Source organism: Lithobates pipiens, unplaced genomic scaffold, assembly GCF_037356315.1.
Source record: "Lithobates pipiens isolate NorthernLeopardFrog02 unplaced genomic scaffold, aLitPip1_a1.2 Scaffold_13, whole genome shotgun sequence".
Classification (NCBI taxonomy): Eukaryota; Metazoa; Chordata; class Amphibia; order Anura; family Ranidae; genus Lithobates; species Lithobates pipiens.
In genome coordinates, this window is record NW_027507718.1 from 294,441,111 (window position 1) to 294,453,770 (window position 12,660).

Below are 12,660 nucleotides of genomic sequence, written 5' to 3' on the forward strand. Positions count from 1 at the left end.
TGTAGCGACACTAATGCAGCGATCAGAAAAACGATCGCTTAGTGACACTGGCAAAAGGGGGTGAAAGGGTTAACTAGCGGCAATCAGGGGGTTAAAACCATTATTGGGTAGTATATCGGGGTACCTAGCGATATAAAAACCTGGCGGTGAACCTAAAAAAATAACTATCTACCTAGCGACACATGCAGCGATCAGAAAAATGATCGCTTAGTGACACTGGAAAAAGGGGGTGAAAGGGTTAACCCTAGGGGCAATCAGGGGGTTAAATCTTTATTGGGGGGTGATAGGGGGCTACCCTGGACCTAACACTAACTGTCCTGACAGTTTTTACTGTCACAACTGACACTGAATGCATTGATCAGTAAAGAAATGATCAATGCAATCAGTGACACTGTGACTGGGGGGGGAGGGGGGGCGGGGGGGGGGGATCGGGGGGCGATCGGGAGGGGGGATCGGGGGGGGTTTGTGTGCCTGTGTGTACCTACATGTCAGTGTAGTGTTGGTGCACACTTACTATTAGTCTTCTCCTCGTAGTCCGGTCAAAAAGACCGCCCCGATGAGAATGACATCACTTCCTCCTTCCTGTGTAAACAATACACAGTGGGAGGAAGCTTCTCATTGGCCAGGAGCGATCCAGAGGGGGTGGCCGAAAACCAACGGCCATCCCCTCATCACGGAGCGCTCCTGGAGCGAACCGGACCATCGTATCCAACGGGAGGGGGTCCGATCGGACCCCCCACCCGCTGGAAGGCAGGCACGTACATCTACGTGATTGTGCCTGCCTGTGCCATTGTGTTGACGTACATTGGCAATACGGCGGTCCTGAAGTGGTTAAAATTACCAGTGTTGTCTTCCCCACAAGTGGACACCCTAAATGCCCCCGTTACACCGGAGGAGCTGGCTGCGGTCGTGAAGGACCTTCCGTCCCATAAATCCCCGGGTCCTGATGGGCTTCCTTATGTTTATTATAAAACTTTTCTCCCAACACTGAGCCCCCATCTGCTTAATCTTTTTACTTCCTTGCAAAGGGGCATTATTCCGCATTCTCAGTTTCTCCACGCACATATCACAGTTATCCCGAAACCGGGTAAATCCCCTACACTACCAGATAATTACAGACCCATAGCCTTACTCAACTCCGACTATAAAATCTTCACCAAAATTTTAGCTAATAGGCTTTCCTTATTGATTCCCGCCCTGGTTCATAATGACCAGGTGGGATTTGTACTGGGCAGACGGGCTGGGGATAACACCAGGCGTACCATTGACCTCATAGATCTACTCGATAAAATGTCTCGCCCGGCTATTGTTTTGAGTTTAGACGCACAAAAAGCTTTTGACAGGCTGGGATAGCCCTACATGTTTGCAACGCTCCAGCGATTTGGCCTTTCTGGTTCCTTCCTATCAGCCCTGCAAGCCCTATACTCGTCTCCCACATCCCAAGTCCAACTGGCATCTTACAGATCCCGCTATTCACACATAGTAATGGTACCAGACAGGGATGCCCCCTATCCCCCTTGTTGTTTATAATATGCTTAGAACCCTTGGCTGCAGCTATACGGATGGATTCGGACATAAGGGGAGTATCCCTCAGACTGAAAGAATACAAGCTGTCTCTTTTTGCGGACGACATTCTCCTCACACTGACGAAACCCCTAACCTCCCTTCCCAAACTTCACACTCTTTTAGATTCCTTCGGTAGACTCTCGGGTTATAAGGTAAATACGACTAAAACCGAAGCGCTCCCTATTCATATTCCCCCCGCACTTCAAGCTTCCTTGGAATCCATGTACCCCTACTGTTGGAGCCCCGTTTCTCTCAAATATCTCGGCATTAACCTGACCGCCAAGTACGGCTCCCTCTATGAAGCTAACTATATATCCTTAATAGCGGAAACGCATAGCCTACTCAGAAGTTGGTCGTCCTGTCCCCTATCTCTCCTGGGTAGGATTAACGTATTGAAAATGGCCATACTCCCTAAGTTTTTATATCTTTTTGAAACTTTACCAGTTGCTATCTCCATGCCTCAGCTTAGGAATATTCAGCGAGCCTTTGCTAAATTTATATGGGGGAATAAGAGGCATCGGATAGCCCAAACAGTGGTTTTTGCTCCACGATCTCATGGAGGACTGGGAGCCCCCGATATCGTGAAGTATTACTATGTGTCGCACCTTGTGGCGGCTGTCTCCTGGTCGTCATATTTTGCTACCAGTAGATGGTCAGAGCTGGAAATGAGTGTGGTCACCCCGGTCCATCCATGCTCCATGCTATGGTCTGATTTGACCTCTTCTATGGCTCAGCTTAGGTGTATATGCCTGGGACCGATGCTTTTTACTCTCTCCATATGGAAACAGTGTCACAAACGGTTCTCTCTCGCCTCTCCATGCTCACCCCTGCTGAATGTCATTTTTAATCCGGATATGCCTGACAGCCTCTCGGTGAAGAATATGTTTCCTTGGTATAGGTCTGGCGTCTTTCAACTTCGCCATCTGGTGCATCCAGTATCTCACAAATTCCTATCCTTTCCTGAGCTTCAGGACAAATATGGAATTCCAGATCGACTCTCTTTTTCTTACATTCAATTTAAACATTATTTCCACTCTAGATCTCCTGACCTGACTCTGGCCAACCCTAACACCTTTGAAATTTTGTGCTCACAAGGCCCATGCCAGAAAGGACTTATATCCTCTATTTATAGTGTCCTCCACAATTCAATCTCACCCACCACAGACACACATCTCTACATGAGAAGATGGGCTACAATTTTACCATCCCCCCTAACCATTTCCCAATGGCAGGACATCTGGACCTCTACTTCTAGAGTCTCCAGATGTGTGGAGCAGAGAGAGACGGCCTACAAGATACTAATGTTTTGGTACAAAACCCCTGAAATGTTGCATAAATATGATCATTCCGTATCTAAGTTGTGTTGGAGATGCCAACGGGATGAGGGCACCCATTACCATATTTTCTGGAGCTGCCCTTTGATTGTGCCTTTCTGGTCCATGGTCCAATCCCTACTACAATCTGTTTTGGAGGTAGATATTCCATTAGACCCTAAACACTACTTGTTAGGCCTGCCTATCGCGGCGTTATCTAAACACGCCAAGAAATTGACAGCCTATATTCTTCTAGCTGCTAAGAGAGAGATTCCTGCTCTTTGGCTGTCCACCTCCCCTTCGTCCCAATTGCAGCTAATCTCTGCTATTGCATATATACGCAGAATGGAACGTATGACTGCGTTGGTACAAGATTCTCTACCCAAGTTTTCTAAAATATGGGATAAGTGGGACATTTCCACGGTTAACCCTGAGACTATACCTTAACTTTTTTGGCCATTTACTCTAGGGAATGTTTTTCTCAGGTTTGGTCTTGAGATTCATACTTCACAACTCCTCCCACACGGATATATATATCTTTTGGTTTCTCTATGTAACTTTATTGGTAGATTTGTGGTGTGTCCTTTTTTTCTTTTTTTCTTTCTTTTTACCTTTTGATGTGCTGTATTGAAATGTTAATAGTCTATTTCCCGCCTGCGGCGGTTTTCTTTGATGAAGTTACATTATCAATCTTGACTATTTGTATCGATGTATACGTATTCATCTATTGTACGAAAATCTTTTTTCTTCAATAAAAATACATTTAAAAAAAAAAAAAAAAAAAGTTACCGAAAATAATGTTTTCGATACACCCAACATGTTGGTTTGTTGTAAAACCCTTTTCTAAACGCACATGAATGTGCTTTGATTAAAAAGTGAAATTATCAAAAATGTGTGGCTTTCTTTTTCAATGCGCAAAAGCAGTATTTGGAGTAAAGTTGTTGTTTTCTGTGACAATGGGTGCTATTTACTAAAGGCAAATCCACTTTGCACTCCAAGTGCAGTTTCAGGTGCACGTTTGCAGTGCACTTGTAGTGCATAGTGGATATTCCTTTAGTAAGTAACACCCACAGTGATGTGTAAATTTCACCAATCACACCATTTTCATGACCTCACATATTTCTGCCATGGTGCTGAAAATGAGCAATATTTTTGTCAGTAATGTACTACATACATTAACAACAAATACAAGGTGTGTGTGTGTGTAGCAGACCCACAACATAAGACGATTATCTGAAGAAGAGACTGTCACCTCATCTCGCATTGAACTTGGGTTTGCACTGTTGTAGAAAAAGGCCCCCCAAAAAAAAAAAATGTTGGAGACACCTAAAACCAAGCCAAGCAGTAAATGAAAACAAAGATTATTGTAGTTTCAAAGAAAATTTGATTTAAAAAATGCCTCTCAGACATTGTCTGGCATATTTGGCATATATATATATATATATATATATATATATATATATATATATATATATATATATATATATATATATATATATATATGGCATATATCTGGGGATATTTATTATAGAAAAAAAGTACAAAATATTGTGTTTTTTTTTCAAAATTAACAAGTTTTTTGTTTATAGTGCAAAAAATAAAGGCTGCAGAGATGACCAAATACCACCAAAAGAAAGTCCTATTCGTGGGGAAAAAAAGGACGTTGATTTGGTTTGGGTACAACATCGCATGACTACGCAATTATCAGTTAAAGAGACGCAGTGCCGAATCGCAAAAAGTGCTCTGGTCAGGAAGGGGGTAAAATCTTCCAGACCTGAATCGGTTAATCGTGACCAATCATGTCATATGCCTTTGCTGTGGGAGCTCCAGGAGAAAAATCCAGATGTTTTTTGGAATTATCACTGGATGACGGACCCCTGCTTTCACCAACTCATGACATTGTTGACCCTCTATATTAAGAAGCAGGACACATGCATGAGGCTTTTATTTTATTTTTTGGTTGAATAATAATTATTTGATTTGTTATATTTTCTATATTGTTGGATGCATTGAATGCACTTTTTGGTTAAGTTCTATTGGCAGATAAAATGCGAAGAATAATACTTGGCTATGTGTTTTACTTTACATGACAGTTTGGGAGTAGGCAGTTACATTTAAAAAAAATACAATTTAAAATTGACAAGGGACACCAACATAGTTCTATCTTTGACCTTAAAATCTACGGGATAATGGTGTTATGGTAACTTGCCCAGAAGAAAAAAAAAATATATTATTCTTGATATCATTAGAAAAACAAAAGCCTTTGAAAATTTGTTTGCAATAACTTCATCAGAATCATCAGCAAAGCAGCTTCATTATTATCCCATTAAAGAAGAAGAGAGTATGCCCTGCATTTCCAGATTTCATAATTTGCCACATCATGAATGTTAATTCTCCATTACGAACGCTAGTTTACAAGACCAACAGCTTCTGGCTCATCCATGCTTCCAAGCATGCGTGTTGTTATTTTGGACTTTTGTCCGAAGGACTTGTATACGCATGCTCGGAAAATCCAACAACAGACATTTGGAAAATTTATAAACCTGCCATCCATCATTTGTCCACAGAAAGTTGGCCAACAAATGTCTGATGGAGCGCACAAACAGTTGGATTTTCAGCCAACAGCCTATCATCACACATTTCCCATCGGAAAAGCCAGATCGTGTATACAAGGCTTAAGGCTACACACCAAAATGTGTTAACCCTGTATTATTTTGTACCACACCTGGATTAATACATTTATTTATTGCAGAAGATTGAGCTGCCGGCTTTCCTTTCTCTACAAAGTGAATAAAATCCCTGGTTGCCACGAGGGTCACCAGAACTAGTGTCCTGATTGAAAAACAAATTCCCTCAATTATATTCTAGTGACAATACAAAATGTAAGATAATTTTTCTCTTGGTGATAATGGCAAACATAACAAATAGAGAGGGGTAAACTCCCCAGTGGGGGCACAGACGACAATACAAACTTGATAGTCATTGTAAAACCTCTCCAGTCTATTAGGCCCCATTCACACCTGAGTGTTTTGTAGCTTGAAGCCTGAAGCTAAAAAATGCTGGAGGGGAAAAAAACGGCAAAATCACGGTAAAAATGCTGCAAAATTGCAGTAAAATCGCGGTAACATCGCACAATTTTCTGCCTGAAAACACTACGTTCAGGTGTGAATGGGGCCTTAAAGAAATAAATAAAAATAAAATAAGTTTTGCCTTTAAGTATACTATGCAAAACCTGTTTTTAACATTGCATGCCTGCTTAATATTATTATGTCTCCCTTAACCACTTTCAGACCGGACCATTTTGCTGGTCAATGACCAGAGGTCTTTTTACAATTTGACACTGCGCTGCTTTAACTGGTAATTGCGCGGTCATGCAATGTTGTACCCAAACAAAATTTGTGTCCTTTTCTTCCCACAAATAGAGCTTTCTTTTGATGGTATTTGATTGCCTCTGCGATTTTTATTTTTTGCGATATAAACGTAAAAAGACCGCAAATTTTGAAAAAAAATGATATTTTCTACTTTTTGTTATTAGAAAAATCCAATAAACTCAATTTTAGTCATACATTTAGGCCAAAATGTATTCAGCCACATGTCTTTGGTAAAAAAAAAGTCAATAACTGTATATTTATTGGCTTGCGCAAAAGTTGTCACATCTACAAACTAAGGTACGTTTTCTGGAATTTACGCAGCTTTTAGTTTACGACTGCCTATCTCATTTCTTGAGGTGCTAAAATGGCAGGGCAGTACAAAACCCCCCCAAATTACCCCATTTTGGAAAGTAGACCCCCTAAGGAAATTGATAAGTGGCATGTTGAGCCCATTGAATATTTTATTTTTTTGCCTCAAGCGATTGAATAATGACAAAAAAAAAAATTTTTTTTTTTTTACACAAAGTTGTCACTAAATTATATATTGCTCACACATACTATGGGCATATGTGAAATGACACCCCCAAATAAATTCTGCTGCTTCTCCTGAGTACGGGGATACCACATATGTGGGACTTTTTGGGAGCCTAGCCGCGTACGGAGCCCCGAAAACCAAGCACCGCCTTCAGGCTTTCTAAGGGCGTAAATTTTTGATTTCACTTCTCACTACCTATTACAGTTTTGAAGGCCATAAAATGCCAAGATGGCACAAAACCCCCACAAATGACCCCATTTTAGAAAGTAGACACCCCAAGCTATTTGCTGAGAGGCATGTTGAGTCCATGGAATATTTTATATTTTGCCACAAGTTGCGGGAAAATTACAAACTTTAATTTTTTTTTATTTTTTTTTCACAAAGTTGTCACTAAATGATATATTGCTCACACATGCCATGGGCATATGTGAAATGACACCCCAAAATAAATTCTGCTGCTTCTCCTGAGTACGGGGATACCACATGTGTGGGATTTTTTGGGAGCCTAGCCGCGTACGGGGCCCCGAAAGCCAAGAACCGCCTTCAGGTTTTCTAAGGGCGTAAATATTTGACTTCACTCCTCACTACCTATTACAGTTTTGAAGGCCATAAAATGCCAAGATGGCACAAAACCCCCACAAATGACCCTATTTTAGAAAGTAGACACCCCAAGCTATTTGTTGAGAGGCATGTTGAGTCCATGAAATATTTTATATTTTGCCACAAGTTGCGGGAAAATTACAAACTTTTTTTCTTTATTTATTTTTTTCACAAAGTTGTCACTAAATGATATATTGCTCACGCATGCCATGGGCATATGTGAAATGACACCCCAAAATAAATTCTGCTGCTTCTCCTGAGTACGGGGATACCACATATGTGGGACTTTTTGGGAGCCTAGCCGCGTACGGGGCCCCGAAAACCAAGCACCGCCTTCAGGCTTTCTAAGGGCGTTACAGTTTTGAAGGCCATAAAATGGCAAGATGGCACAAACCCCCCCAAATGACCCCATTTTGGAAAGTAGACACCCCTAAATTTAGGGGTACACTAGTGAGACTAGGTAATAAATGGCGGGTGCCCTGAAACTATAAAAAAATAACTAACCAACCAGCGTCACCTGTAACAGTTATATGGTGATCACTGGTGAAAGGGTTAACTAGGGGGCAATCAGGGGGCTTTATGCGGTAGTATATGGGGGTCCCTGGCGCTATAAAAAGCTGCGGCGAACCTAAATACCTACCTGCCTAACTAGCGTCACCTGTGACACTAATACAGCGATCAGAAAAATTATCGCTTATTAGGCTGGGTTCACACTGGAGCGATGCGGGAACGCCACGAATCCGCGGCGGGTTCCCGCATCGCATGCCTCCCGGCGGCAGTTCACACTGCCCTATGCGAACTGCTGGGAGTGTCAGTGAAATGTAAATGACACCCCCATATCAGTTCGCATATCGCAGTGCGATCTGCAAACTCGGATCGCATGGTGTGAACACCCATGCGATCCGATTCTGCTGCGGACCAAAAAAAGGGTCCCGTGCGAATTTGCGGCGGGTGCGGCGGGTGCGGCACGAATTCAGCCATACTATCTGTATGGCTGAACTCGAATCGCACAGAGATCGGATGTGATTTGCACTGCAGTGCGGTGCGAATCACATTCGTTCTCATAAACCGCTGCAATGTGAACCCAGCCTTAGTGACACTGGCGACGGGGGGTGATCACGGGGTTAAACCTTTATTGGGGGGGTTAGGGGGGTACATTAGAACTAAAGGGGGCTAACCCTAACTGCCCTAACAGTTATTACAGTCACAAATGACACCAATGCAAAAAAAAAAAAATGCAATTGGTGTCACTGTGACTGGGGGGGGGCAGGGGTAATTGGGGGGGTGATCGGGGGGTGAAGGGGGGGTGTGAGTGTGCCTGGCATGTTCTACTGTGTAGTGTCGTGTTGGTGCAACTCACCGATCCTCTCTCCTCGGTGCCGGAACGAAAAATACCGACACGGAGGAGAGATTACATCACTTCCTCTCCTGTGTTTACATTACAGGAGAGGAAGTGATGTCACGGAGCATTTCTATTCGTCGGGAGCGATCGCGAGGGGGTGGCCATGAATGAATGGCCGCCCCCTCATCCCGGATCGCTCCCGAACGAATACCGACCGCCGCAGGCACCGGGGGGGGCCTGATCGGGCCCCCCACCCGCGGGAAGGCAGGGACGTATATATACGCCCATATGCCTGCCCGTGCCATTCTGTCGACGTATATCGTCGTGCGGCGGTCGGCAAGTGGTTAAGAAACTTGCTTTAAAAATCACAAAGTATTCCTTGCATAATTATGGTTGAATATATATTTTATTGCGTGCCAAACATAGAAAAATAACACAGTTACAGACAGGCAATTGCATCATATACGTAGCCTGGTCACAGAATAAGGCATTGCAATATAAACAGAATAAAGAGAGAAAAGAAAAAGAAAAGGGGGGGGGGGGGAGAAAGCTGAGAAAGCGGGTATACCAGGGAGAAGGAGAGAAGGGGCAGGGGGGGAAGTAGAGATAGACAGTAAAAGCTGAAAGGGAGAAGAGTAGGATGGGGAAGAACGAGAAGAAGCACAGCATTCGTATTAATAGAAGCAAACCCGTGCAAAATACACCTTATTGTTATGCACTCATTTTACAACAAAAGTGTTCAGTATAAAAGATGGCATTAATCAAGTTGTTGAGGTTTGGCCGCTAGGCCACAGATGGTCCTAAGAATGACTCCCTCCACCAACCGAACCCGGCAAACAGCCTGCTCATGAGATCGTAAGGTTGTTAAGGAATGATTCCGTCTGCGAGTGGTGTCGCCAAATGGACCATAACATGGTAAACCTTTCATAAGCGTCATCCGCCTTCGCCTGCAATTCCTCCATGAGCATCGTGTCATTAAGGATAGCCACCCACGCCGAAACGGGGGGGGGTGGAATCTTTTTTCCAGTAGAGAGAGATGGCGTGACGAGCCGCGGAGAGAAAAAAATTCAGAAGATTGCTTTTCTGCGACCGTACCGACCCAGGGAAAATGGATAAAAGTGCAGACAAAGGCGATGGAGGCAAAGAGGTCTGATACATATCATTGTAAATCGTAAAAATCTTACCCCAAAAAGGGCGTATTCCATCACATTCCCACCAGATATGAACATATGATCCCTGTGCTCCGTGACAGCGCCAACAAACATCAGAGGTGGACGGAAACATCTTGTGTACCGAGACCGGGGCCCTGTACCACCTCGAGAGTAGTTTATAATTTTTCTCCTGTGTAAACCCTGACCTGGAGGATTGATGCGTATGAGTAAAGGAGGTGGACCATTGTGCGGGGGAGATCTCTAAGTGTAGGTCCCTAGACCAGTGGTCCGTGAATACAGGGAGAGTAGCATACAATCGGGTTTGGATGTCTTTATAGATGTACGACAGGGTATGTCTTGGGGTTTGAGTCAAATTGCAGAGATCCTCAAATGGTGTGAGCGGTCTATGCGTTTTTCCGGAAAGATGGAGATCTCTGCTAATCTGAGTCAGCGAGATAGTTGTGAGCCAGTCCGTCTTTACAATGGACTGGGGATGTGGAGGAGGACGGAAATGACCGGTGGTAGGATGAACAAATTGATTGGCTGTGGGCCAGTGCTCACGGGTATAGTGCCCGCAGTGTTGCTTAGCCGCTAGGGCCGGGAGGGCCGGGTTGTCGAACAGGGGGGTCAACGGGCCAGGGTCCGTGGATAGGGCATAAGGGACAGCTTTAGCATACCATATTGTGAGAGCTGCCTTTGTTAGAGGGGAAATCCCCTGCATCATCCGGAATCTGGCGTGATGTCCCCACATAAGGGCCCGTAGGTCCACTGGGGCCATATCTTGTTCAATAAAGGTGGAAGGTTTAAGGCGAGGTCTCGGGAACCAGTCCAAGAGTCGGGATAGTATCGCGGATGTGTGGTACAGTCGGAAGTCAGGGAGGCCTGCTCCCCCTCTGAGTTTGGGGGCATTTAAAACTTTATGTTTGAGTCTAGAGGGGTGGTGTTGCCACACAAACCTACCCACCATTGCTCGCAAGGCCAGAAAAAAGGATGTCGGTAGAAGGATGGGAAGGGTCTGGAACAAATATAACGCTTTCGGGAGAATATCCATTTTAATAACACTCATTCTCCCCCACCAGGAGAGCTTGAGAGTATGCCATTTTTCAAGAGAGCGCTTAATGGAAGTCAACAAAGGGCTGAAGTTTAGCGCGTACACGTCGTTAAGGTTAGCAGGGATCTCCGTACCGAGATATTTGATCGAACGAGATTGCCATTTGAAGGAGAAGTGTTGCTGGACAAATTTTAGGTCGGTCTGGGATAGAGATACATTTAAAGCTTCCGTTTTGTGTAGATTCAGTTTAAAATTACTATGAGCACCAAACCGATCAAGCTCCTCGAGTATGGCAGGGAGGCTAATGCGGGGTCGAGTGACATACAATAGTAAATCATCTGCATAGAGAGATAGCTTACAGGGAGCCGAAGGGGTGTTAATCCCATGAATAGAACTATTATTCCTGATGGCTTGAGCCAGATGTTCGACCGTTATCGCAAACAAAAGAGGCGATAAGGGGCACCCCTGTCTGGTACCGTTCCGGATTCCAAAGGCTTCCGACGTTTCCCCATTAGCTAGAACCCTGGCAGATGGATTTTCGTATAGAGCCATAATTTTGGAGAGCATGTGTGGACCCAAACCTATTTGCAATAGGGAGGCCTGGAGAAACTTCCAGTTCACCCTATCGAACGCCTTTTCGGCATCACAAGCTAAGAGACAAGTGGGGATATTGTGTGATTTGGCATACGAGATAAGATGCAGGGTTTTAGTGGTGTTGTCCCTGGCTTCACGGCCTGGGACAAATCCCACTTGGTCTCCATGAATGATCGAGGGGAGCAGGGGGGCTAGGCGTGTCGCCAGGATTTTGGAATAGAGTTTGAGGTCCACGTTTAATAGGGATATAGGCCTATAATTTCCACATTGTGTGTGATCCTTCCCTGGTTTGGGTATGACCACTATTTGGGCTTGGAGAATCTGCTGGGAAAGGGGATGCGTGTCATCTATTTCCTCGAACGTCTTGGCCATAAGCGGGGCGAGTTGGGGGGCGAATTTCTTATAAAAGAGCGGAGAGTATCCGTCGGGCCCAGGGCTTTTACCATTCTTCAGACCTTTTATTGCTATAAGGAAGTCATTCGTAGTCAGGGGCAGTTCTAGATTAGAGCTATCAGTAGAGGAAATGGCGGGCAAGGCCGTGTCCCGAATATATTGCGATAAATCGGGTGGAGAAACGGAGGGGGAGGGAGTACTCGGGGAGGGGAGATTGTAAAGTGAGGAGTAGAAGTCTCGGAACTCCGAAACAATCTCAGAGTTCCGGAACCTCTTCTGTTGGGCAGAGGAAGAGAGGTAGGGGATGTGTTACCTCCGCAGTCTGGGACTGAGAATGCGCGCGAGATGCCTTCCGCACTTGTTCGCCTGCGAGTAGTGAATGTGACGGCCCTTGTGGAACGCGTTCAATGACTTGGCTGAGAAAATCTGAAGTAGATCCCGACGAGCATTCGAGAGTTCCGTGAGAGTGCGCGGTTCTAGAGTGCGTTTATGCGAGGCTTCCAGGGAAGCTATCAGGGAGAAAAGTCGGCGTATATCGTCAGTGCGCGCTCGCTTCAACCTGGAGCCGTGCTTTATAAAAACACCACGGATGACGCATTTCAGGGCCTCCCATTTGGTCATGTTGCTAGTCTCATCATGGGTGTGATCAGTAGTAAAGTCCGTGATGACTTGGGATACCTCAGAGATACACAAGGTATCTGTCAGCAAATTGTCGTTCAGCCTCCATGCGCCTCGACGGAGGCA